This window comes from Lissotriton vulgaris, chromosome 1_1 (genome assembly GCF_964263255.1).
Source record: "Lissotriton vulgaris chromosome 1_1, aLisVul1.2, whole genome shotgun sequence".
Classification (NCBI taxonomy): Eukaryota; Metazoa; Chordata; class Amphibia; order Caudata; family Salamandridae; genus Lissotriton; species Lissotriton vulgaris.
Window position 1 is genome coordinate 79,562,407 of NC_141685.1, and position 22,830 is coordinate 79,585,236.

At 46.8% G+C, this 22,830-nt stretch overlaps 1 protein-coding gene and 1 long non-coding RNA gene across 2 annotated transcripts in view; one reads left to right on the forward strand and one right to left on the reverse strand.

The window, feature by feature from the left end:
- Positions 1-8,025, reverse strand: part of LOC147737417 (uncharacterized) — a 171,931-nt gene extending 163,906 nt beyond the window's left edge. Inside the window, exon 1 of the mRNA XM_086929008.1 lies at positions 7,923-8,025. The gene's annotated coding sequence lies outside the window, so the exon portion shown is untranslated. The remainder of the gene's footprint in view (positions 1-7,922) is intronic.
- A 555-nt stretch (positions 8,026-8,580) lies between these two features.
- LOC147737419 (uncharacterized) overlaps positions 8,581-22,830 on the forward strand; it is a 45,054-nt gene continuing 30,804 nt past the window's right edge. Inside the window, exon 1 of the long non-coding RNA XR_015299325.1 lies at positions 8,581-8,706. This is a non-coding gene — a long non-coding RNA (uncharacterized LOC147737419). The remainder of the gene's footprint in view (positions 8,707-22,830) is intronic.

The window sequence follows — 22,830 nt, forward strand, 5'->3', positions numbered from 1 at the left end:
AGCACCAGGTAATGGAGCGCTATCGATTTATTTTTCTAATGGTTTTTATCCTGTACATGTGTTACTTTTATGGATACGTTGCTATCTGAATAAAGTCTTTTGGATTGGGATTGGATTGGCTACATTCAGTCCTCTCACTCTTGAATGGGATTAGAAGGGTTTCTTTAGGTTGGCTGCTGCTTATGGCTTTCCCTGACAGTGCTCTGTGGATAACTCATGTTCCTGCAGCTAGTAGATAATTAATTTCCAAGTTTGAGGGCTCTCTGAGAGGCACAGTGACAAGAGCTGAGTCACAACGTTTTGTGTATTACGTTTCTGTGCAGGTCAGTAGTGTAACAAAACTTGAGCCCTCCCCCCACTCCCCCCCTGCATATAAACATGGACGCCCTCCTTCCCCAGACTGTCAGGACCTCTCAGGCCAGAATGAATTAAATGAAGGATGTCAAGAAATCAAATTGTAACCTCAAACTGCATATTGTTTTGTATTATCATGCTTCACATTCTAATCATGGCTAAGTGTAATATTGTTTTGAACCTTCTTTGTCTAAACAATATAGCAATGTAACTTGCTTTTTATGTGCATACTTTCATTTACTGCTCACTGAGTCATTCTTGGTTACTGAGTGAGTCAGTTACATTTTTGCAACATTTCTTCCATGAGTCTGTTTATTCTTAAATGCATTGTGACAAGAGGCTCAAAGAAGATGTGTATGTATTTGTAAGGTGCATAGCTGCCCTTAGGCTTCCCAGCGCTAAGAGAAACATAACTACGGTGGACTAAGTCAAGTTGCCTGAGATCTAGAGTTTTTAGGGAAAGAGCAATGTTTTGAGTCTTTTCCTGAATGCTAATTTGTTGGTTATCATGCGCATGTCCCTTGGTAGGGTGTTCCACATTTTAGGAACCAAGTGCTTGAAGGGCCTTCCTCCCCATCTTGCTCTTTTTATTCTGCCCTGTTGCATAAGAAGATCCTCTGATGACCTTAGGGTCCTAATCGGGTTTCCCCTACCCAGACTTAACACCCCCGCTGGCATCAGTGCAGCCCTCGGTCACACCATAGACCAAACTTTGCGGCCCCCGGGAAAATGTGAGTACCATGATCTAGATCAACAAAAGGCGGGAGTAGTTAGACAAGAAGACGAAATAGAAGCATGCATCTCTAAAAAGGCACAAAAAGGAACCAATGAAAACAAGCATTGGCATAGCCAATAGGTCTTGCCTTTGGGACCTTATAAGTGTTTAGCCATGCAACAGTTGATGTTGTTGCACCAAGGATATTGTGCTGGATAAATAAACACTTTAAGGTCCCAAAAGCGAGACGTACTGGCGATGCCAATACTTCTTTACCTGATGGGTATTTGCTGATTGCTGCTCGTGAGAGGTTTTGCACAGCCATACCTTGTTCCCTGCTACTGGAGTAGCTCTTCGAGGTCACTCTTGCCTTTGGACTAGCGAGGAGGGTCCTGACACCTTTATGTGGCCGCAGAGGAGGTGCGAGGCACGGCGAACAGGACTGCGAGGACCAGCATTCCTGAAAACATCCGCAGCTGGTTCCTCTTCCCGCCCGAGCCGCGCCCCCTCCCAGTGCCACGCCTCCTTCCTGACAGCTCTTTAAAACTCTCGCAGCCCCCGCTTCGCGGGCGCCGCTCGTGAGAGGTTTTGCACAGCCATACCTTGTTCCCTGCTACTGGAGTAGCTCTTCGAGGTCACTCTTGCCTTTGGACTAGCGAGGAGGGTCCTGACACCTTTACGTGGCCGCAGAGGAGGTGCGAGGCGCGGCGAGCAGGACTGCGAGGACCGGCATTCCTGAAAACATCCGCAGCTGGTTCCTCTTCCCGCCCGAGCCGCGCCCCCTCCCAGTGCCACGCCTCCTCGTCAACTAAAAGCGGGCCTGCCAACGCGCATCGCGGGACGCGCGCGGGGCGGAGCTCGGGGCGAAGACCGGGCAAAGAGCGGGCCGTTTGAGGCCGTTTGAGTACGGGAGAGTCCGGTCCGGGCTATAAACCTTGGCCCCACTTCCATCTCTTCAGCCAACACCCCACCCAGCGGTGCACGCAGCGGCTAAGTGTGATGTCTACACGCGAGTACAGAAGCAGGGCAGCTAAGGGGAAACTGCAAAATGGAACACTTGATGACTTTATCACCAGAACCAATATTGCAATAGACAAAGAGATTAATAAGATGCAGCATAGGGTCTCCATTGAGTTAGATGCTGCCAGAAGGCTCTCCCAGGAGATGGCTAATGCCAAGAAATCCTCTCTGGGTCACTTTGCTTTTGCGAAAACACCGGACCGTACAGTGGGTCCAGCACCAAATTTCACACAGGCACTTATCCACCATCAACCAGCCTCACCTCCTGCAGTTCCAGTATTGGAGGCCGAAGCTCAACAGGAAGCCCCAACACTATTACCCAGGGTGGGAGGGGTAGACGGGCCACCCATGGGTACTCTACCAACTACAGAACTTAAGGGCAGGAGCGCGAGTACCCCGCCTATATCCCTAAAGGGCCCCAATCAAAAACGGAAGCGGAATACCAATACCGCCTATTCCAGGAAAAAGGCCAAGGTTGCAAAGGCCCAGCTGCCTTCTCAAGCATTAGCTCAGCCTTTTCACATATCTGCTCCCAAGGTAAATGGTTTTCCCCCAGTCCAAGATTCTAGTCCAGTGGGGTTGATGGAGGAACACAAGAACCTTGTAATTGAAAATGGTGGGGTGCCACTTTGTACGATTGAAGGGAAGGATGTTGAATTCTTGACGATTGTGTGGGAAACGCAAAAAAAACTGCTGACCCCTCTAGAACTCAGATTTTCCCGCATAGAAACCCAGCTCCTCGAGACGGAAAAAAGCATCCTACACCTTGCCTCCCTGACCATCCCTGGTAACAAATTATCTAGCCAACCTCCAGCGAACAATATTCCTCCAGTAGTGGTTGCCTCCCAGCCGGTACCTACGGTAACCAAACCTGTTCCAAAGCCTCGGCATAAGGTTCCTGCAATCACCAATGAAAATAGAGTAGCGGGAAGAGCAAATGAGGTGCCGGCTCCATCTACAACAGCTCCGGAAGCACCGGCTGCCCCGCGGAATAAAGATCACGATACATATGCTCACAGACATAAATACTCGAAAAATCATCATAGGGCTTATGTTGATCTCCCCCCAGAGGTTAGACCATACGTAGTAGTGCTCACAGGGGTGCCTGAAATTCAGTACCATCAGCAGGAGGATTTTGGATCTTTAAAAAACAAGGTCATCTATTGGCTCAATGTGAACAGACCTCTACCCAATCACCTGAGAAGTAAAATTCTCATGGTGCGACGTGTCCCTTGGATAGGAACATCGCACAAATCCATCACAGGTGATTGTGTCATGGTCTCATTTGAAGATCCTAAAATCGCACACTTCATACTTTCATCGAGTAATCATGGAGCAAATTCTCCCATTGCAACTAGATCACTAACCTACTTCTAGCCCCCGCATCTTCAAGCCCAAACGGGGGGAAATTGGAATTGGAACACGATGTTGGCACGGAACGGTGCGCAGAGGGGGTACCCAATTTCTGGCAAGGTGCACATGGAGGGTGGAATGGGGTCCTTACACACAATAGATTTGGATGCCTCGAGGACGTGGATTGACTTCTATATAGTGCAAATGTCACCTTGTCAGCACTAGACTCACACAGCTCTTTGTCTGATCCCCCTCCCTGTTCTGTCCCTGTATCATCACCAACACATAGGACTACTGAGAAATTGCCACCGGGACACTGTTCCTTCCCATGCTTAGCCACACCTTCGAAATCGTCTCTCTCGGAAGACCATAATCAAATCATGGGTGACAATAAGTATGTGAAGGGGCAGCCCAATGATCATCTGGAGGGGGGCACATCCACTGAACTTAAGCAAGATAAAGTCACTACCACCAACACATGTATAGCTGGCTATATTGACAAGGACAAAGCCTCCCCTGAGGTGCGCAACGTAATTTCTCGTTCGACACCAGAGGCTTTGCCTTTTTCAAACCCTAGCCAGCTCCGGATAAGTAGGCGCAGAAACCCCCATAATCTTAGAGAGAAGCGGGGGGCACCGAGTACACTTTCGATACTTTCTTGGAATGTGGCTGGGTTGGCAAATAAGTTGGATTCCGAGGAATGGGCAGAATTCATAGAGGAATATGATATCTGCCTGTTCCAGGAAACGTGGGCAAGAGAACAACACTCCCGCACAGGTTACGTAACCTTCGAGACTATGGCCAAATGGGGTGGGAAGGGCAGACCGTCGGGCGGTCTATCAACCTGGGTGGGTTCCCATCTTGGTTGCAGGGCAAGAAATATCGAAACTAACTCACCGGACTTGCTGTGCGTTCTCCTAGAGTGGCCAGCCGGAGCAAGAGTAGCAATAATAAACGAATACTCTAGACCAGTTGCCATTACGGGCACCTAGGGAACGATCGAGGATTTATCTGTATTTATTGATTCCATGACCCTTTCTCCATTACTCGTAATTGGGGGGGACTTCAATACTCAGTTTGAGCCCCTCCCGGATCACATGGAAGGGGCAATTAATGAAGAGGATGTTCTCTCGGAGATACCCACCATCTCGGGTCCACCTGTAAAAGCATGGTCACCTTTAGTTACACAAATAATATCCTTCACCCTATCCCATTCGTTGAGGGCTTGCAACGGGCGGCTTAAGGGAGATATCCCACCCCAGAACACCTTCAACAGACCAGGACACGAATCACGGATAGATTACATCCTGGTGTCAATTAAGGATTGGGCTAAAGTGAGGGACTTTACAATACTTATTAGGACCGATAGTGACCATAATTCATTGTCACTGAGACTAGCTATACAGGGTGTCCCGATAGCAAATACAGATTTAAATTTAACACCCACGGAGGGCCTAGTTGCAGCTTGCAACAGACGCAGAATCAGATGGCCAACATTGGTCCAGAACCCCCAAAATATCCAAAGGCTATATGAGGTAGTGGTGCCCGCCCTTGAAAAGGTTAGGGAACCCGGAGGTCAGGGTGAGAAAGGTTAAGGGGAAAAGAGCCTCCTGGTTCAATGCTGCTTGTAGAAGAGCAAAGGTTGCCCTTTTGGAGTCCCTCAAGACATGGGAAACTCCTAGTAAGATCAGGGATAAACGGATGGCCTACAAGTCCATCATACGTATAGCCAAAATAGAATGGGACCAGGATAACTGGTCAGAAATGACGGCTGCCCTAGCAGTCCATGACGCCCGTAGGTTCTGGCTGATCGTCAAGCATGGATCAGCCGAACCACTAGCGGCAGTAAATGCAAACATTTCTGCCACAGTTTGGGAAGACCATTTTAAATCTTTGTATAGTCCCCCCGACCAGAGCCAAGTGGGTAACTCTTCTGAATTCGCTCTGGACGGAACCCCCGAAATCCTAGCCCAAATGGACGGGTTCACCCTGGATGAACTTAAAATGGCAATTCAGGGTCTCGCGCCCGAAAAGGCGCCAGGCCTGGACAAGCTCCCAGGAGATCTTTACAAGCACGAAGCAATGATCTGGGCACCGTACCTAAGGATGCTGTTCAATGCAATTCTGGACGGCATGACGATCCCCACAACTTGGCTGGGGGCAGAGATCGTCCCTATATTTAAGAAGGGTTCGCCTCTGCTCCCAGCCAACTACAGGCCAATAAGCCTGATAGATGTTTCGCAGAAACTCTTTACAAGGCTACTTTTGGATCGTCTGTCGGACTGGATCATGGACCACTCTATTCTGAGCCCACTCCAGGCGGGATTCAGAATGAAGATCTCCACCACAGACCAGGTCTTCCGGTTTGCCCTCATTTTCTGGAAAACGGTACAGCTGGAGGGTGGCAGCCTCTACACTGTATTCGTGGATCTGAGGGCGGCCTTCGACCTGGTCCCCCGCGGTAAACTTTGGGAAGTGCTGGCCAAACTGGGGGTCCCGAGGGGCCTGTTAGAGATGATCATCCGTCTCTATATGGCCAACTTCGCTCAGGTGAGGTGTGGCAAGGATGGGGCGCTGTCTAATCGATTCCCCGTTGACAGGGGGGTAAGGCAGGGTTGTGTGCTTGCACCGACCCTGTTCTGCCTCTACGTCAACGGGGTATTGGCATACCTCAACGGAATTCCCAACCTAGACGCTCACAAGCTGGCAGGCAGCAGGGTGCCCGCGATCATGTTTGCCGATGACACCCTGCTGCTCTCTAAATCGCCAATGGGGATACAGCGTGTACTAAATAGTTTTGTAGATTTCTGTGGGGAACATGGACTAGAAATCAACACCTTAAAGACCAAATTTATGGTCTTTAATCCCCCACCAAAACTACGCACTACACCTACCATTGGTCAGACTAGTCTTGAAAGGGTAGACACCTTTGAGTATCTTGGGGTCATGATAAATGAAAAAATGACTTGGTGCTCACACCAACAGAAAGCACTACTTAAATTGACCCGGTACTCGGGAGGGGTTCTGAAGTTAATACGGAATAACAGGTCATCTATCAAACCCGTTGGTCCACCACTCCAGATTTACAAGACACAGGCAAGGGGGGCTGCTATGTATGGCTCTGAGCTATGGGGTCATGAAGTCTCCCCAAACTTAGTGAAAGAGGAGAACAATTTCATTAGGCGGTTGGCGGGACTACTGCCTAGTACACCCCTTGTCCCATTGAGGCTAGATCTGGGGCTGCGCCCTTTAAGCGAAGAACTGGCATTGCGCCCCCTAGTTTACTGGAGGAGGTTGTGGGCTGTCCCGGAATTGACCAGCTATAGGCAGGGTTTACAGGAGGTCCTAGCCATCCCGAATGCGGGGAAAATCAAATGGCTAAAATTCATTAAAACTCAACTGGAGGTTATAGGCCTAGCGACACTCTGGTCTGATCCTTTGACTGTATCTCCATCAATTTCTAAGAAGAGGCTGGCAAAGGTCTATCGTGACAGTAAATTAGCGGCACTCTGTCGCCAGCCAACATTGGGGACACTTACGGATGATTTTTAAAGACTAAGGATCATTATACTTTTGAACCAGCCCTGGAAAAAATGTACCCAGTCTTACTCAGAAAACTCTACTTGCAGTGGAGGCATGGGACCCTCCCACTAAGAGCGCTAACTAGTAAGTGGAGAGACCCAACCATCAGTATATGCCCGGCTTGCAGAGTGGCCACTGAATCAGAGCTCCACATGATCTTTTTTTGCTCAGCTTATAAAGCTCCCAGAAAGACATGGATTGTCCCCATATGTAGGAACATGGGGTTCGCTAAGTGTCTGGCCGCGTTCAGAGTACTAAAGACAGATATGACTGACCACATTGTTTTTGCTGTAGCCAAATATCTAGGCGTAATATGGACGCTGAGGATACAGAGTCTCAAGGCTGGTCACTAAGTGTACTCTGATCCCGAACCTTGTAACCGTTAATTTGATGACTAAAATGGACTGGGATGTTTTAAAGTTTTATTGTTTTATCAATGATGAATGTACCTTGTGTATTTTATGGTGATAATATTACCGAAATAAAGATTTATGAAATGAAATGATTGCTGCCTGGTTACTGAGGCTCTAGTGAGGTTGAGACATATTTGGGGGAGTTTTAGCCTCATCAGATGATGCTGTGCAGGCCCAGGTACAATGAGGCGCAGTCGGTGCTGACAGGGAGTGTGTTCTTTCACTTTCAGTTGGCGGGGCTGCCCCCCTTTACTCTGGTGAAAGCCAAAAACAGAATTCAAGTCGATCTTCTCATCACACAGACAAAATGTCACCGTTTGCTGAGGCCTTCAAAAGAGTGACCCAATTCCACCACTGAGGGCCAACGAGCATTTTTGATACAAAATAATCATCCTTCAATACAACAACAACAAGAACAAATGATTCCCGGAGAGCAGGCTCGAGACCCTCCAGCAGCAGACAATCTTTGTATCTCATGGCCTCACCTGGGGTTTCTTGTGGGTGCTGCGGGCCCTGCTGGGGTCGGTTTAAAAGAGAGCCTCGGATGAACAACTGCGCATGCGCCGTGGATAGACACTGCCTCCTGCCACGGAGCCCGAGTTCAGGAAGGGCTTAGGTCTTGGATGAACAACTGCGCATGCGCCGAGTATAGACACTGCTTCCGACAGTGTGGGTAAAAGAGGCTTCGGCTTAACAACTGCGCATTGCGCTAAGGACAGACATAGTGTTCGCAATCGAACACCAGAAGTCTTTGCAAGAAATATTCCTTTATTTAGTTCACAGCACGGAGCGCAGCACAGGCCCGGGGCGCAGTAAAGGGCTCCACGTCAGTACCAGTGCAGGTGGGACGGGGTCCGAGAAGGGTCACATTGAATGAGATACAGCACGCGCTGAGATGTACTGAAGTGCAAAGCTCCTCTGTCCGGCTCCTCTATAGGGGGTGTCTCTCCTCTGCGCAGGCGCAGTGACGCTGAGCGTCCTCCGTCCAGGGCTGTTCACAGTCTGCAGTCAGTGTAAGGGCCCAACACTTTTTGATTGTTCTGCGATAGGGAGTAGTGTCTTTGCTCCGCACGAGCGCAGCTGTGACGCGCGGTGCTGCGCCTGCGCAACCGTGAGACGCCCTGTTTTGTTCGCTCGGGGGAATAACACACCGGGCCCCACTCCTCACAGGCAGCCGGGCCCTCGGTGCCGGACTCAGGCGGGCCGGCCCCCGGTGTGCCCCCTCCCTCCCAGGCCCTGCAAACCCCACTGAGCGGTGCACAAGGAGAGGTGAGGTTTTTATTTTATTTTATTTATGCATTTTTATATAGCGCGGACTTTACCCGAAGGCGTCAGAGCGCTTCACATTAGGAACAGAAATGAAACATAATGAGAAACATTACAGAAGAGCAGATTACTAAAACATACGTTACTTACATAAGGTAATAGTGACAATTGTGAGCAAACAAAAAACATGAGGTAGTAAAAATTGTGAGCAACCAAAAATACATGAGGTAGTAAAGGTAATAATGACAATTGTGAGCAAACAAAATACTTGAGGTAGTAAAAATTGCGAGCAACCAAAAATACATGAGGTAGTCAAAAGTGCACAAGAGGAAAAGTGACAAGTGTGCAGTTAAAAGAGAAAACAGAGTATAATTTGAGGTATAATACTGCAATAAGTGCTAGGCACAAGAACAGGCGTTACGTAGGCAAGGTGGCACTTGTGCAAGTATCAAAGGTAAAAACATGTGAGAGGTGTCCTCAAAGCGCCCAATCATGTGTGTGTGTTTAATAATATTTTTAGTGGATCTTATGTTTTTTGTTGTTGTTTTTGTTGTTGTTATTTATGAAGAACAAAATAGAGACAATGAACGTCATCGCCATAGTCAAACAATTCCATATAATCCCATTCACCGTGTGTGTATTTGTGGAATACCAAGTAATGTCCCTGGTGTCTGATTACTGGTGTTTGTTTTTATTTATTTGATTTTATTTTTTTAACCCCTTGGCCGTGGCTGTAATTCCACAGCGGCGCTAGGGGGGAGCCGCGCGGCGCCGCCATGCTCGTGACGGAACCACTCCGTCACAAGCCGCGGGCGCGCTATGCTTGTGACGGAGTAGTTCCGTCACGGCCCGCCTGCTCCATAGAACACGCCGCGCAGGCGCGGAATTGATGCCGCGCAGGCGCGGCGGCCGGGTCATGAAGGAACCATTCCGTCACCAGCACAGCGCGTCCGTAGCTCGTGATGGAGTGGTTCCGTCACGTGCACGGAAAGGGTTAATGCATTTTTATAAAGCGCGGACTTTACCCGAAAGTGTCAGAGCGCTTTACTATAGAACCAGTTACGTTACATGAGAGAACGGTTACAGGAATGGAACAAACAAAAATAGCATGCCATAGAATCAAAGCGACGCAGGAAAAAGGCACACAATCGCAAGCGCAGACTGTACAAGCAAAAATATGAATATATATGACAAATTTTACAATGACTAAAGCACTTACTGACGAAAAATAGCAGGCCATAGAATCAAAACAACGCAGGTAAAAAAAACACAATATTAACCGCAGCAAGCACAGGATGTACAAACAAAAATATAAATATAAGTGACGAATTTACTGAGAAGGAGGGAATTAGTTCTGAAAGTGTCTTTGGAATTAAAGAGATTTGAGGTCCGCTTTGAAGATCTGGATGGAGGTGATGGCACGGAGCGAAGGAGGAAGCGAGTTCCAGATTCTCACAGCATTACCTGAGAACGATTGTGCCATCAATTTTTCCCTTTTGATGGAGGTGGGGCTCAAGCAGGAACTTTTCCGCATTGCGAGAAGGTCTTGAGCCTCCAGCCAATTTCAGTTTCTTCGCCAGATAGCGAGGGAAGGAAGAGTGCAAAGCTTTGTGGGTGATGCACGCTGTTTTGTAGATAGCTCTAGCCTTGATGGGAAGCCATCGGAGAGAAGATAAGATAGGATAGGAGTGATGTAGTCACTTCGTTTGGACCCTGAAATGAAGCGAGCTGCTGAATGGAGGACGGATTTGAGGGGGGAGAGGTGAGATTTGGGAAGGCCAAGTCAGAAGAGAATTACAATAGTCCAGTCTAGAGAGAACTAGCGATTGGACCAAGGTTTTTAGGTCATTCTCCGGGCAGAACCGGCGAATCCCCCATAAAAGGCACCGCTGATAACGTGCGCTCTTGGCCATGGAATTGATGTGTGAGGTTAGGTTGAGTCTTTTGTCAAGTATGACACCTAAGGATTTAGCGCAGTCCACAATGATGGGTTTACTGTTGAGTAGATTTGATTGATCCATCCAGGATTGAACAGGAGGCGGAGAGAGCTAGATAAGAGGAGGAATTCCTTTTTAGAGGGATTGTGAATTACTTGGTGAGCTAACATCCAGTTGTGAATAGGGTTGAGAGTAGAGCTGAGTAGTGAGAGATCATGAGGGGAAGACACCTTGAGGTAGATTTGGGTATTATCCGCATAAAGATGGTAGAGGATTCCAGATTTGCTTAGAAGGATCCATAATGATTCCAAGTAGAGTTTGAACAGAGTGGGAGCAAGGATAGAACCTTGAGGTACACCTTGACCAACCACCAGTCGAGACAACAGACTGTTCGCAATCTTGATCATTTGGGATCTGTCCGCGAGGAAAGAGGCAAACCATTTGAGTACTGTGCCTTCCACGCCCATTCTCTGTCGGAGAATGTTAAGGAGGGTGTCGTGATTAACAGTGTCAAAAGGTGCAGAGAGGTCAAGAAGAATCAGAAGGCACAATTCCCCCGAATTGAGAATATGCAGCGCATCATCGATCACTAGCAGCAGTGTTGTTTCAGTGCTGCAGTTTTGAATAAAGCCCGACTGGAACATGTTGAGGAGATTATTGTCCATAATGTGTTGGGAGAGTTGTTTTGCAACACATTTTTGTGTGATCTTTGAAAGAAAAGGGAGATTGGTGCTGGGGCGGAAGTTATTGAGGTCATTTGCATCTGCAGAGCGTTTTTTTAGAAGGGGGGAAACCTGTCTAGTTTTGAGGACAATTGGGAGGGATCCTTGACTGAGGAAGAGATTGACTAGCCTGGTCGAGTAGGAGAGAGTGTCAGTATAGAAATTAATGGCGATGCCACTGGGTATGGGGTCAGAAGAATGGTTGGAGGGTTTGATTTCGCGGATGCATTTGAGGAGATCAACCTCTGAGATGGCGGCAAAGTTCTGCCAAGTGACTAAGGATTTTCGCTCCTCGATGGGGGTGGGGTGGGTGACCTGTTCCACCAGAGATCTACTGTAAAGAACTCTGATACACACCAGATAATGGCGAAGAAGTTCTTTATTTATATATCCTTGAAGATCCCTTCTGCTAGTAAGATGCTTCTTAATTACGCTCCGGCTGTGTGGATGAGAAGTGTTTATTTTTCCTTCTTTATTTTTTTAAAATTTCGCTGACGTACAAGGCAGGTAAACTGGACTGCTGATTTATTACTTTAAAGGTGGCCGCTTGACGTTAGAGGCATCCGTCTTCGTCTCTGACGTTTACACAGATGGACTGATGACGTAGGAAGAATAATTCAATGCGGCAGTTTGTGAGTGTTCGTTAAGGCAGTTGTGTACCTCAGCAAGTGTATTTTCCAGTCAGAATGTAATTCCAGCAATATTAAAAGTTGAAGAGAAAGTGTCACATTTTTTAAAATTACCTTGAAATGTGTTGCTCGAAGCTTACTTGCTGTTTAGACTTTTAGATGAAGTTTGGCTTGTGGCTCGCTGAAAATTCTTGTTGGTTTCTTTGTTGTAGTACGTTTTTTTCCGATAATTTTTCCTTGTTACTTCTTATTTCGATCGCAAGTTCCAAGTAAGTATTTTAGCCAAAGTTCATTTCTGCATGTTCAAATTTTATCAAGTTTCTTTTTCTTCAGAATTTTTACTCGTTTGAGTTTACTGTGTTCACCTTAATTACATATTTGACTGTTCTCCGACCTTAAGTGCACTGATGTTAACAAAATCAATTTATTATTTGCAAATCTTGGAATTCACCTGACACGAAGTACTTGAAATCGCGTATCTTCTATGACTGTATCCCTGTATATTTCCTTAAGTGCTGAGTTCTCGTGTTGGTGCTCGTCGCCACTTTGTAAAGAACTCCGATACACACCAGATAATAAGCGAAGAAGTTCTTTATTTATAATCGCCAACACAGGCTCCAGGGAAGCTCTAGCGTAACTTGTCAAAGCAGTGATCAGCTGTCAACTGTCAGCTGATTACCTCACGGCTGGTACGGTATCCGCACATGGACATCAAAAAAGCAATGGCAGAACTGTGTCCACGGAGGGACACAACTACAGAGGACGTAACATCTACTTATTATTTCTATGATGAGTTTGTATTGTTCTTGTTTTGTCTCAACATTGGTTTGCTTGTTCAACCTGGTGCGTTCAAGGCACTCTATATGCTCGATACTACCGCTGACCTAATGGCCTATTTAAATGTTTTTCCATTTAGCTGCCTACACCCGGAGGCTTTCTGACCATACCATTACTAAGTGGTTTATGCTCGCTATCATGGCGCTCTCACCAATATTGAAGTGGAAGATCGTTCTGAATATTTATGAGTAAGTGTTCCCTGTATCTGATGGCTTCTTCAGGCTTTTCGATGTTTGACGATTAGGGCAAGTGCAAGAGCACACTACCTGTTGTCCAATAGTTTGCATACCAATGTTCTGGTTTCTACTTACTAGTCGTTCCAGGACTCTTTACTTACGTATAACTACTACGAAGGTTCACTCGACACAGAGAAAATATTTCTGACCGACTACTTGGGCCACAGATACTCCTCTCTAAAGTAAGTGCTGGGAAGAGAGGTTGTTAGGGTCACTATATAGCTGGCTTTTAGAGATAGGTGATTTAAGTCATCTTTTGATACTTTACATTTACTATCACCTATACTGATCTCTTTAGCTGCTGGTATTTATGCTGTGAGGGGTCTCATATTTCGGATGCTCCATCTTACTGCTGGTTATTAGACTGCGGGCCCAGTAATCTTCATTGGATGTAGTAAGTTTTGGCTTGTTACTAAGCAGCCCACATGAGTTAAACCATTCATTGTATCTTGCATTAGTTACATTATATATATATATTTATATATATACATTTCTTTTTTTTTACTACACTACATCACATATATACCTTTCCAGTAAATATATTTTTTAGCTGGTATGAAAGGTCATGTGGATCTATGTTTTGACGAGATCAATCAGGACTTTGAGGAGCTAGTTGTAAAACATATAAGAAGATTGTATAGGAATAACTCGTGGATTTTCGACTTTATTTTATTTTTAGTATACATTCTACATATTTGCAGAACATCTTCTAGCTTGGCAGCCATACTACCTCATCAGAATACCCTTTGAAAAGCTTAGAAGTGCCTCATATGATATTTATAACATTCTCAACTTGGGTATTTACTTATATGTTTCTCTCTGGAATTGTTTCACTTCACCAATTATCCTTGGATTTGGAATTGGCGTACTATATGGAGATTGGGTCTATTTTTCATTTTAATTAACTTTTTCTTTCTTTCACTTGGAGCTTCAATTTGTGTACTTGGGTGTCTTTGTGATTCACTGGATATTTCCAACATTTTCCCTTCGTTTCCCTTTTTTAACCAACACTTTTAAGACCTTCCTTTCTACCCCTTCTTGTTTCTTCTACAGGCATGTTTTTATTAGAAACTTAATAGATTTTTCTATATACAAAAACGTTTTTTGTGAATAACTATTAAAAAGTTATGAATGAAATGTATTTTTCTGTTAAACAGCCTTGAAAAAGTCGTCCCAAGACACAACACGTGTCGGCTGTTCTTGTTTCTGTCTCTACGTGTCAACATTTGAGAAGACTTATGAATAAAATATTTCTGTTACATATATATAATTGGACTTGTGCTACTATTGTTCTCAGAGCTGTGGACCCACTTGAGTCCCCTTTATAACTTGTTTGAGCTGTGCCCTGTCATTCAGATTATTGTTTTGCTATATGAAGATTTTCTACATATAGATAAGCACTGTGGATGGCACAGTGCTTGGCATTGAGCACGCTGGAGAAAATCCGCTTCATCTTGTTAACTTTGTGGCAACCTTTTACGGAGGTGCTGGCTGTTGTGTACCACTGCCATCAGGTGTTTTTGTAACAAGCCAGAACTATTGGCTTTGTCTATGGTTGTTAGTTGCATAAAATAAAAAAGCAGCAACCATGGCTGCTATATTCTTTCTCGGGATGATGAGTATAGTCTAGTGATAGCGGCGCCTCACTTGATTATCGGTGTATCTGTTCTATACTATTTAGTGTGTTATGGTGCTTGGGGCGGGGGTCCTCATCCTTGACCTCATCATTCAGTACTCCACGTGAGAACTGTACAAATTTTGTTACAATGTCCTAGCACACATAAACCCTTATTCCGTTTTGTTCATATATATAAACAAAAAATAGCAGTAAACAATCTCTGTATTCATATTTTCTTTTCTTTATTCCAGTAGTTGTTGCCAACACGTGTTTCGTTTCTGCCTGGGTAGTTCATCCGCGACTTCGTCAGGGCTGTAAAACATATATACAATGCGATGTAACAACATCACACATATGTTTTGCATTAAGATCTATGCATATGTGTACACAGTCCCTCAGTCCCCTTTTAAGGTAGAGGATAAGCACCCCAAAAGTGTGAGCTTAGTGAGACAGAAATACGGCACAATTTTGGTTGTGTTGCATTCAAAATTGAGATAATTTATTTCTCTATTCCCTGTGTGTCCCAGTGGTAGGGGTATTATGCAAATAATATTAGGGGTCATATCTCCTGTATATAGTGTCTATATTCTTCATGCTATCTGTAGCGCTTACAGTGTATACCCCAGGATTGGCATACCTGAGATACTGGAATCGAGATCAGCTGGCCTGTAATTCATAAGACCAATATGAGTATTCGGGCAAACATCAGAAAACGTAATCACTCCTTACTAGTTGACATATAATCAAAATGTCACCAAAAGAGACTACCTTCTGACCGATTGTAATTCCGTCCCGGCCAATTGTCGGCCTGGGTGAGGATGTAGGTATCTTATGTCGTATGCTCAGAAATTCTGAAACAGAATCATACCTGTCCATTATTTCCAGTCTTCATAACATTTCCATCGAGCACCATATTACTCATCCATTACCGACTCCTCCAAATCAATCTCCAACCTATTGTGTATCATCTTATCCTTAAAAACTAAAAACGGCAGTGGATTCCGTCACAACTATTAGTTATGGAATCGCTGTGCTGATCCCATTTTACAGACTAAACCTGTCTGTATTATTAAAATTATAGATATCTCATCTGTTGTACCAGATTATCATGGGAAATATCTATCAGTTCTAAACTTGGCATGCATTATTATTATACAAGCTTAAGTCTTATACTGCGTTTAGTAATATAAACCACTGTAACCCATGGTAATCCATATATTAGGTAAATCTACGCACAAAACTGCTCGTATAGATACCTTGCGTGTGTCTCAGAAGGCTCGTAGTAAGTCGATGTGGGAGAAGGCAGAACGCTGTACGTGGCGTCGTCTTCCCCAGTAATATTAGTAACTGTGTCCCAAAGTCCTAATTCGGATTCTGCATACAAGTATATGGAGATTTAGAGTGAGAGAGGTACCCCTTGGGAATGTCAAGAGAAATAGGGTAATTAAACCAGTAGAGAGCAGAGTTTCCCTGGACCGTGATATATATATACACAATCAACATACAACAATATAATATAACAACGTAAATAAATAAATGATTTCAAAATGTATTAAAAATACATCTTAACATAAAATCATTAGAAATATATGCAATTCTTAATCCCCACAATGTAAGAGCATAGATAAAAATACATAAAAACAATCATACAATTATGACCAGCATAATTTATACAAGACAGAACATGTTATATGACTTAAATTTGTCATTCCTCTTTGTACATCTCATATATTTCACTGCCACATAATGTCATCCACTTTCAAATATTTGATGATTGACAGAAATGTTGCTTAATGGGATGGTACAGGTGAATGCGTCGACGCGTTTCAATGGCTTGAAAATTTTACACCATCTTTTTCAAGACAAGTACGTTTTGTCTGTCTCTGACAGGGTTATTGGTCTTTTCCCTATAAAGATATACAGAATTAAATTCTATTCTTTTTTTGATAAAATCACATTTTATTCATCACGTTAATTTAAATGCTATACTTTAACATCATACATATAACGTCCCCTACAAAACATTATTTTCAATCTGAAACCTTCTTAATGCTGTTAGAACATTATCATTCTTTCTTTTTTTTAAATTTATTTTTATTGCAGATACACAAGGGGCCATTATACAATCTGTCAGCGAAACTCTGTGTACAGTAGCTATTATTACCTCGCACCCTGAAAGATATACGGCCATTCAGCCCACACCCCGGAAGTCGGGCGGTGCGCGTCGTCGGTGTCTCAGTTACTCCCAAGGTTGCCAGCCATGATCAGTCTTAGGCTACCCAAGTTTCCACTTTTTCTTTTTTGTTGTAAGTATTGAAACTGTCCCCTTCCCTCCCCCCTCCCTCAACCCACGGCGGTCAAACGTTAAAAAACTCAAGATAGAATTCAGCAATATACAAGCAGTTTACAGAAACGTATGATTTTCGCATACTCTCCCTCCCTCTCCCTCCCACCATCAGCCAGGTACATACATTTGTTCGGAGCTTGTTATGATCAGTGACCCTCTACTCCTCGATGCGGTTGAAAGCATGTCCATTCAGTCCCTCCTATACCCCAACCGGACAAAAGCAGTGACGCAATCCCTCTACCCTCTCACATCCCACTACAACCCCCCATCCAATCCATGATAGTGTCTCCATTTAGACCAAACTTTCTTGAATTTCCGGGGACAACCTCTCGCCTTGTACGTGACCCTCTCCGCTGCCATTTACAGGTCTAAACCTCTCCTTCACTCCTCTAGGTCCGCGGATTCTGGCGCTCCCCAATGTTTTGCAATGTCCCACTTGGCAACTACTAATGCCAGGACCAGGAAAATGAGTAGTGGGCGGGTCAGGTCTACTTCGGTCGACATACCAAGCAGCGCCAACTTAGGGTCTATAGGGATGGGAGCCCGAGGACTTCTTCAAGTTCCTGAAAGATCTGCGACCAGTACCTCTGTATGACAGAACAGGTCCATACTGTCCTCCCGCCGGCACCTAAGGCATCATGGTCCCTCTATTCTCCCCATTTTGTATAGATGTACCCTGTCGAAGTATGTTCTGGGGAGAAAGTTAAATTGGATCAGTCGCAGCCTGGACTTGATGGCCACTTCCCGGAATCCCGGGGGTGTGTCAAGATTATCTCCCAGTCCAGGTCTTCCATCTCCCCTACCTCCGCCTCCCATACCTGTCTAAGTTTTGTTAAGTCATCCAACATATGGTTCGTCAGTGTTTTATATGTGAGGGACACCGCCTGTCCAACCATGTGTTCCTGGAGCAGTCTCCCCTCCAGTGGTGCATACTCGGGAATATCAAGCAGCAAGATATTCTGGGTCTGCCAGGCATGGCGCAGCAGTACCTATTTGAAATGTTGCGTGGTGTGCAACCCGAACTCCATTTGGAGGGCCCTGAACGACTTTAGTTCCCCCTTGGCTATTACATCTCCAATAGTAGAAATGCCAATGTCGTCCCATCTCTGGAATCCACGTAGTTTATGTAACTCATGTAGCCAGCGACAATACCACAGTGGTGTCTGCCTTGTAGGTTTGTGTTCCCACCCCATGCGTTTTGTAGCTTTCGTCCAGGCCCTTAGCGTTATGGATGTAGCAGGGAGAAGGTGGGCTCTCCTCGCATCCCCATAGAGATACTGCAGTATATTTCTGGGCGCCAGTTTAGCTCTTTCCAGGGAATATGTCGGGTGGTCCGCCGCCGCATGGAGCCAATCATTGATTGGAGTCAGATGTTCCACCCAGTAGTAGGCTTCCAAATTGGGAAGCGAGATTCCCCCGTTGTACTGGTGTCTTTGTAGTGTGGCCAGGGCCACCCTCGCCTGTTTCCCGAGCCAGAGGAAAGATCGCAATTCTGCATGGATCCTGGAGAAGACCGTAGTTGGCAGCGGATAGTACTCGTTTTGGAGGGCGTATAGAAATTTCGGTAGGACAACCATTTTATACATGGCTGCCCTGCCCAGGAGTGTTAAAGGGAGCCGTCTCCAACGGTCCATATCCGCCACCGCGTTCACGATGATACGCTCCACGTTTTTTTGGAACGAGAGAGGGATGTTCGTCGTAATATAAACCCCCAGGTACTGGAACCCTTCTGCTGTCGTCGTCAGTTCCCCTGGTAAACTCCCCCACTGATTTCTCCCCTTCGGGTCGTATAGTACTGATTTGTGCCAATTTATTTTGTGGCCCGCCATCTCCCCATATTGTTCCAATTCTCGGAAGAGCTCCGGTACGGTCGTCTCGGGCTCTGTTATATAGAGCAGGGCGTCATCCGCGTAAAGCGAAATCTTTTCGGGGGGGAGCGTCGTCGCCCCATCAGTGAAGCCGTGCATATTTGCATTGTGTCTGACCCTGTCCACTAGGGCTTCTATTACAAGTGTAAAGAGAAGTGGGGACAGGGGGCATCCTTGCCTAGTACCTCTCTGGATAGGAAATATTCGGGAGAGCGTTCCATTAACCCTCACCCTAGCCCTTGGGCCGGTATAGAGTAGTCTGATCCACGCCGTTAACTTTGGACCGAATCCAAATCTCCGGAGCACTGCAAACAGAAAGGGCCAATGTACCGCATCGAACGCTTTTTCAGCGTCCAGGGAGAGGAACCAGTGTGGGTCTTCCCTCTCCTTTACCTCCTGGAGCCAGTTATGAGTTCTGCGGAGATTTAGCTTCGTTGCCCTGTCAGGTAGGAAACCTGACTGGTCCATATGTACCAGACCTGTTATGACCGCCCTCAAGCGAACCGCTAGGATGGTCGCCAGCACTTTTACTTCCGTGTTGAGTAGAGATATCGGCCGGTAGGAGGCACATTCAGTTCGTGGCTTACCCTCCTTGATTAATGGTATAATTGTGGCCATAGTAAGATCCGGAGGGAGTTCTCCGATCTCAAGGGCGTCTACTAGGAGGCCCCGAAGGTGGGGGGTCAGCAGGTCTGATGTGCATTTAAAGAGTTCTGCCGGGAATCCATTCGGGCCCGGTGTTTTACCCGGTCGGAGTCTGGCAATAGCGGTCGTGATGTCTTCTAACGTTATGTCAGCTTCTAATGTGTCCACTTCTTCCGGTGGAAGGACCGGCAAGGTGGTGTTGTCCAGATACTGAAGGGCCTCCTCGTAAGTCGCCAGGTCGCGCGCTTTGTATAAGGTTTCATAGTGGGTAGCAAAAGCCTCCGCTATTTCTACGTCAGTTTTGACCGCATTACCTCCCATCGTGGCTATGCCATCTATCCACCTCTCTGCTCTCTCCTTCTTGCTGAGCCATGCCAGTAATTTCCCTGACTTATCCCCCACGTCATACAATCTGTGTAGGTCGCTTGTGATTAGGTCTTGGCTTCGTTAGTCACCAATTCCCGATATTGCTTCTGAACGTCAAGTAACCGCCGCAGGGAGTTTTCGGACTTATGGGCTAGGTATTCGCCTTCCTATTTTAGAATAGACTGTTCCAGGGCTGCTGCCTCTGCCTGAAGTCGCCGTCTGTCTTCCTCTAGTCGAAGCCTAATCCTATCGCGCATGACTGGTTTCAGGGCCTCCCATAATGTGATTTTTGACAATGTCCTTGAGGTATATCTTTATGTCTGTCCTCACATCTTTCAGTATTTTTGCGTTCTGGAGGTCCCAGGCCGCGAGTCGTCAGTACCCCGCATCCTCAGCTCTGTCACGCCCTACTCTAACATACAAAGGTGAGTGGTCAGAGATGCCCCTGGCTCTGTAGTCAGCTACATCCCCTACTTCCAGCCATTGCCTGTGCATGAAAACATAATCAAGACGGGAGAACGTCCGATGCCCCCCTTAGTAGGTGGAGTAGGCGCGCTGCGTCGGGTGAAGTCACCGCCATGCGTCCGTCAGCCCCAAGGAGGACATCAGATCAAACAATGCCGTCCTATGTCCGCCGTCAACTATGGTGCCTGATCTGTCGAGGGCAACGTCCATGACATCATTAAAGTCCCCTCCCACCACCTGTATCGTGTCTGCTGTGTCTAAGAGGATGTTCGCGACTGAGGCATTTGTGCGCGACTGCAGCTTAGGTGGTGCATAAACAGAGATCAAGGTATACGTGTGCCTATTCCAGTTGCCCTGAACTCCCGCATAGGTACCCTGTGGGTCAAGCCACGTATGTGTGATGGCGAAAGGTTGGGGTTTTTTAATCATGACTGCCACTCCCCTGGAGTCTGAAGTGTAACCCGCATGGACCAACATCCTATATTTGCCCCTAGCAACAAAGGAACACTGAGTACCCCCAAGATGCGTCTCTTTCAGAAAAATTATGTCGGGGTCAGTCTTTTTAATGTATGCGTTTACCAGCCCTCTCTTGATTTTCGACCCCAACCCATTGACATTCCACGTCAGTATGTTCAACCTCTTGCCAGCCACGTGTGATGCTTCTACGGTACCGGCCATGGAAGAGTGCAGTGACCATGTGTGACCCAACACTTACGGTTGGCAGTGTTGCGAAGACATAAATTGCTGAAGTGATTTTCTACCCGAGTCTTCAGTGTTCCCACCTGAGTCCCTCCCCGTACCCTGCCCCAACAAATTTGAAATACAAATAACTGTAATGCCCTCCCCCCTGCATCCCCACCAACTTGAGCATCCCCCTCCCCCACCCCACCTCCCTCTCCTTCCAGATGTGTCCTTACACAGGACATAGCTTTCCCAAGGAGTAGGCCTGTCGCCCACCCGCCAACCCACCCTAGTAAACACCCAACAACCCTATCTATGTGTCAAGCAAAGCACAATAAAGTGGGCGTGTTAACTTGCGTGCTTCCTTTTGGCAAGCTGCCACTCCAGACCTCCCAGTCCTCCAAATGGACAATATTTCACCTAACTCCCCATGGCTCCAGACTCAGAACGTAGTTTGTGCAGCAGTCTCTCTTCCGTCAGGATTTGGAGTCTGGAATTTCAGATTCGGGGGCACTGTGCTGTCCTGATAGGTCATGTTCCATGACCCGTATCTCCTTCACCAGCGGATGGTCTGATTGTCCGTCATCCTCCTCTCCCTCTCCGCCGGATGAGTGGCTGTCCAGTGTCTCCTCCTCCTCGCCTTCCGACCGTGCAGTGGTGCGCAACGCCGCGTCTCTCGACCCGGATGCAGCTGCACCTCTTGGAGAAGCGGAGCGCCCTTTCCTTGCCTGTCCTGTACCGCGGCTTCTGTATGGCGTCGCTGGGGTTTGCCTCTTAGATCGCCTGGATTTCAGTCATTGAGGTTTCGTATGTTCCCAGTGTGTCGCATTTTTCCGTGACCTATCTAGCACATCACTCTCCCTGCTGTTGAGGATCGGATGCTCCTCCAGCCATTGCCAAGCGTCTTCCGGGTGTACGAAATAGAGTGTCCGCTCATTGAATATCACCTTAAGCTTCGCAGGGAACAGTAACATGTACGGAATTTTTAAGTCTCTGACTTTAGCCTTTACTGAGTCGAAGGATCGCCTCTGCTTTTGCACCTCCTGACTATAGTCCGGGAAGATCATAACATGCGAGTTTTCCAGACGAATCTCCCCCATCTTCCTCGCCTCCCTCAGTATCAAATCTCTGTCTGCAAAGTTCAAAAAACGTGCAATGATCGGACGCGGTTTTGCTCCCTCAGGCGGTTTCGCGAGGAGTGCTTTGTGTGCCCTCTCTATTATGAAGCATGGTGAGAATTGCGCCAGGGGGAATGTTTCTCGTAGCCACGCATGAAGGAAGGATACCATGTCGTTCTTTTCAATTCCTTCTCTGAAGCCTACAAAGCGTAGGGTGTTGCGCCGGGCCCTATTTTCGGCGGCGTCCACCTTCCAGGTGAGCTGGCGATTCGTGGCCTGCAGTTCCGCCATGTCTCTTCGAAGAGTTGTGATCGAATCCTCGGCTTCCCCCACTCGAGCCTCCGCAGCGGTGACCCTGTCAGATAGATTGCGGAAGTCCTGTCGTAAGAGTGTCACTTACGAGCCCACCTCGCCGATTTTGACCTCCAGTGCCGCCCTGGACTCCTGAATGTCTGTGCGGGAGGCCTGAATTGCCGCCATCAGTAGCTCAGTGTCTGAACGCGTGTTCGAGGGCGCGGGTTGACCTTCCGCCCCTGGCGCGGTGCCGCAAAGTTGTCCATCGGGCCTTGTTTGGGTCCTTTCGGCAGAGTCTCCTTTTTCCCCATGGTTCTTTGGGTTGTCAGCGTCCGGGCACCCCGCCGGCCGGTCTCTTCCCACC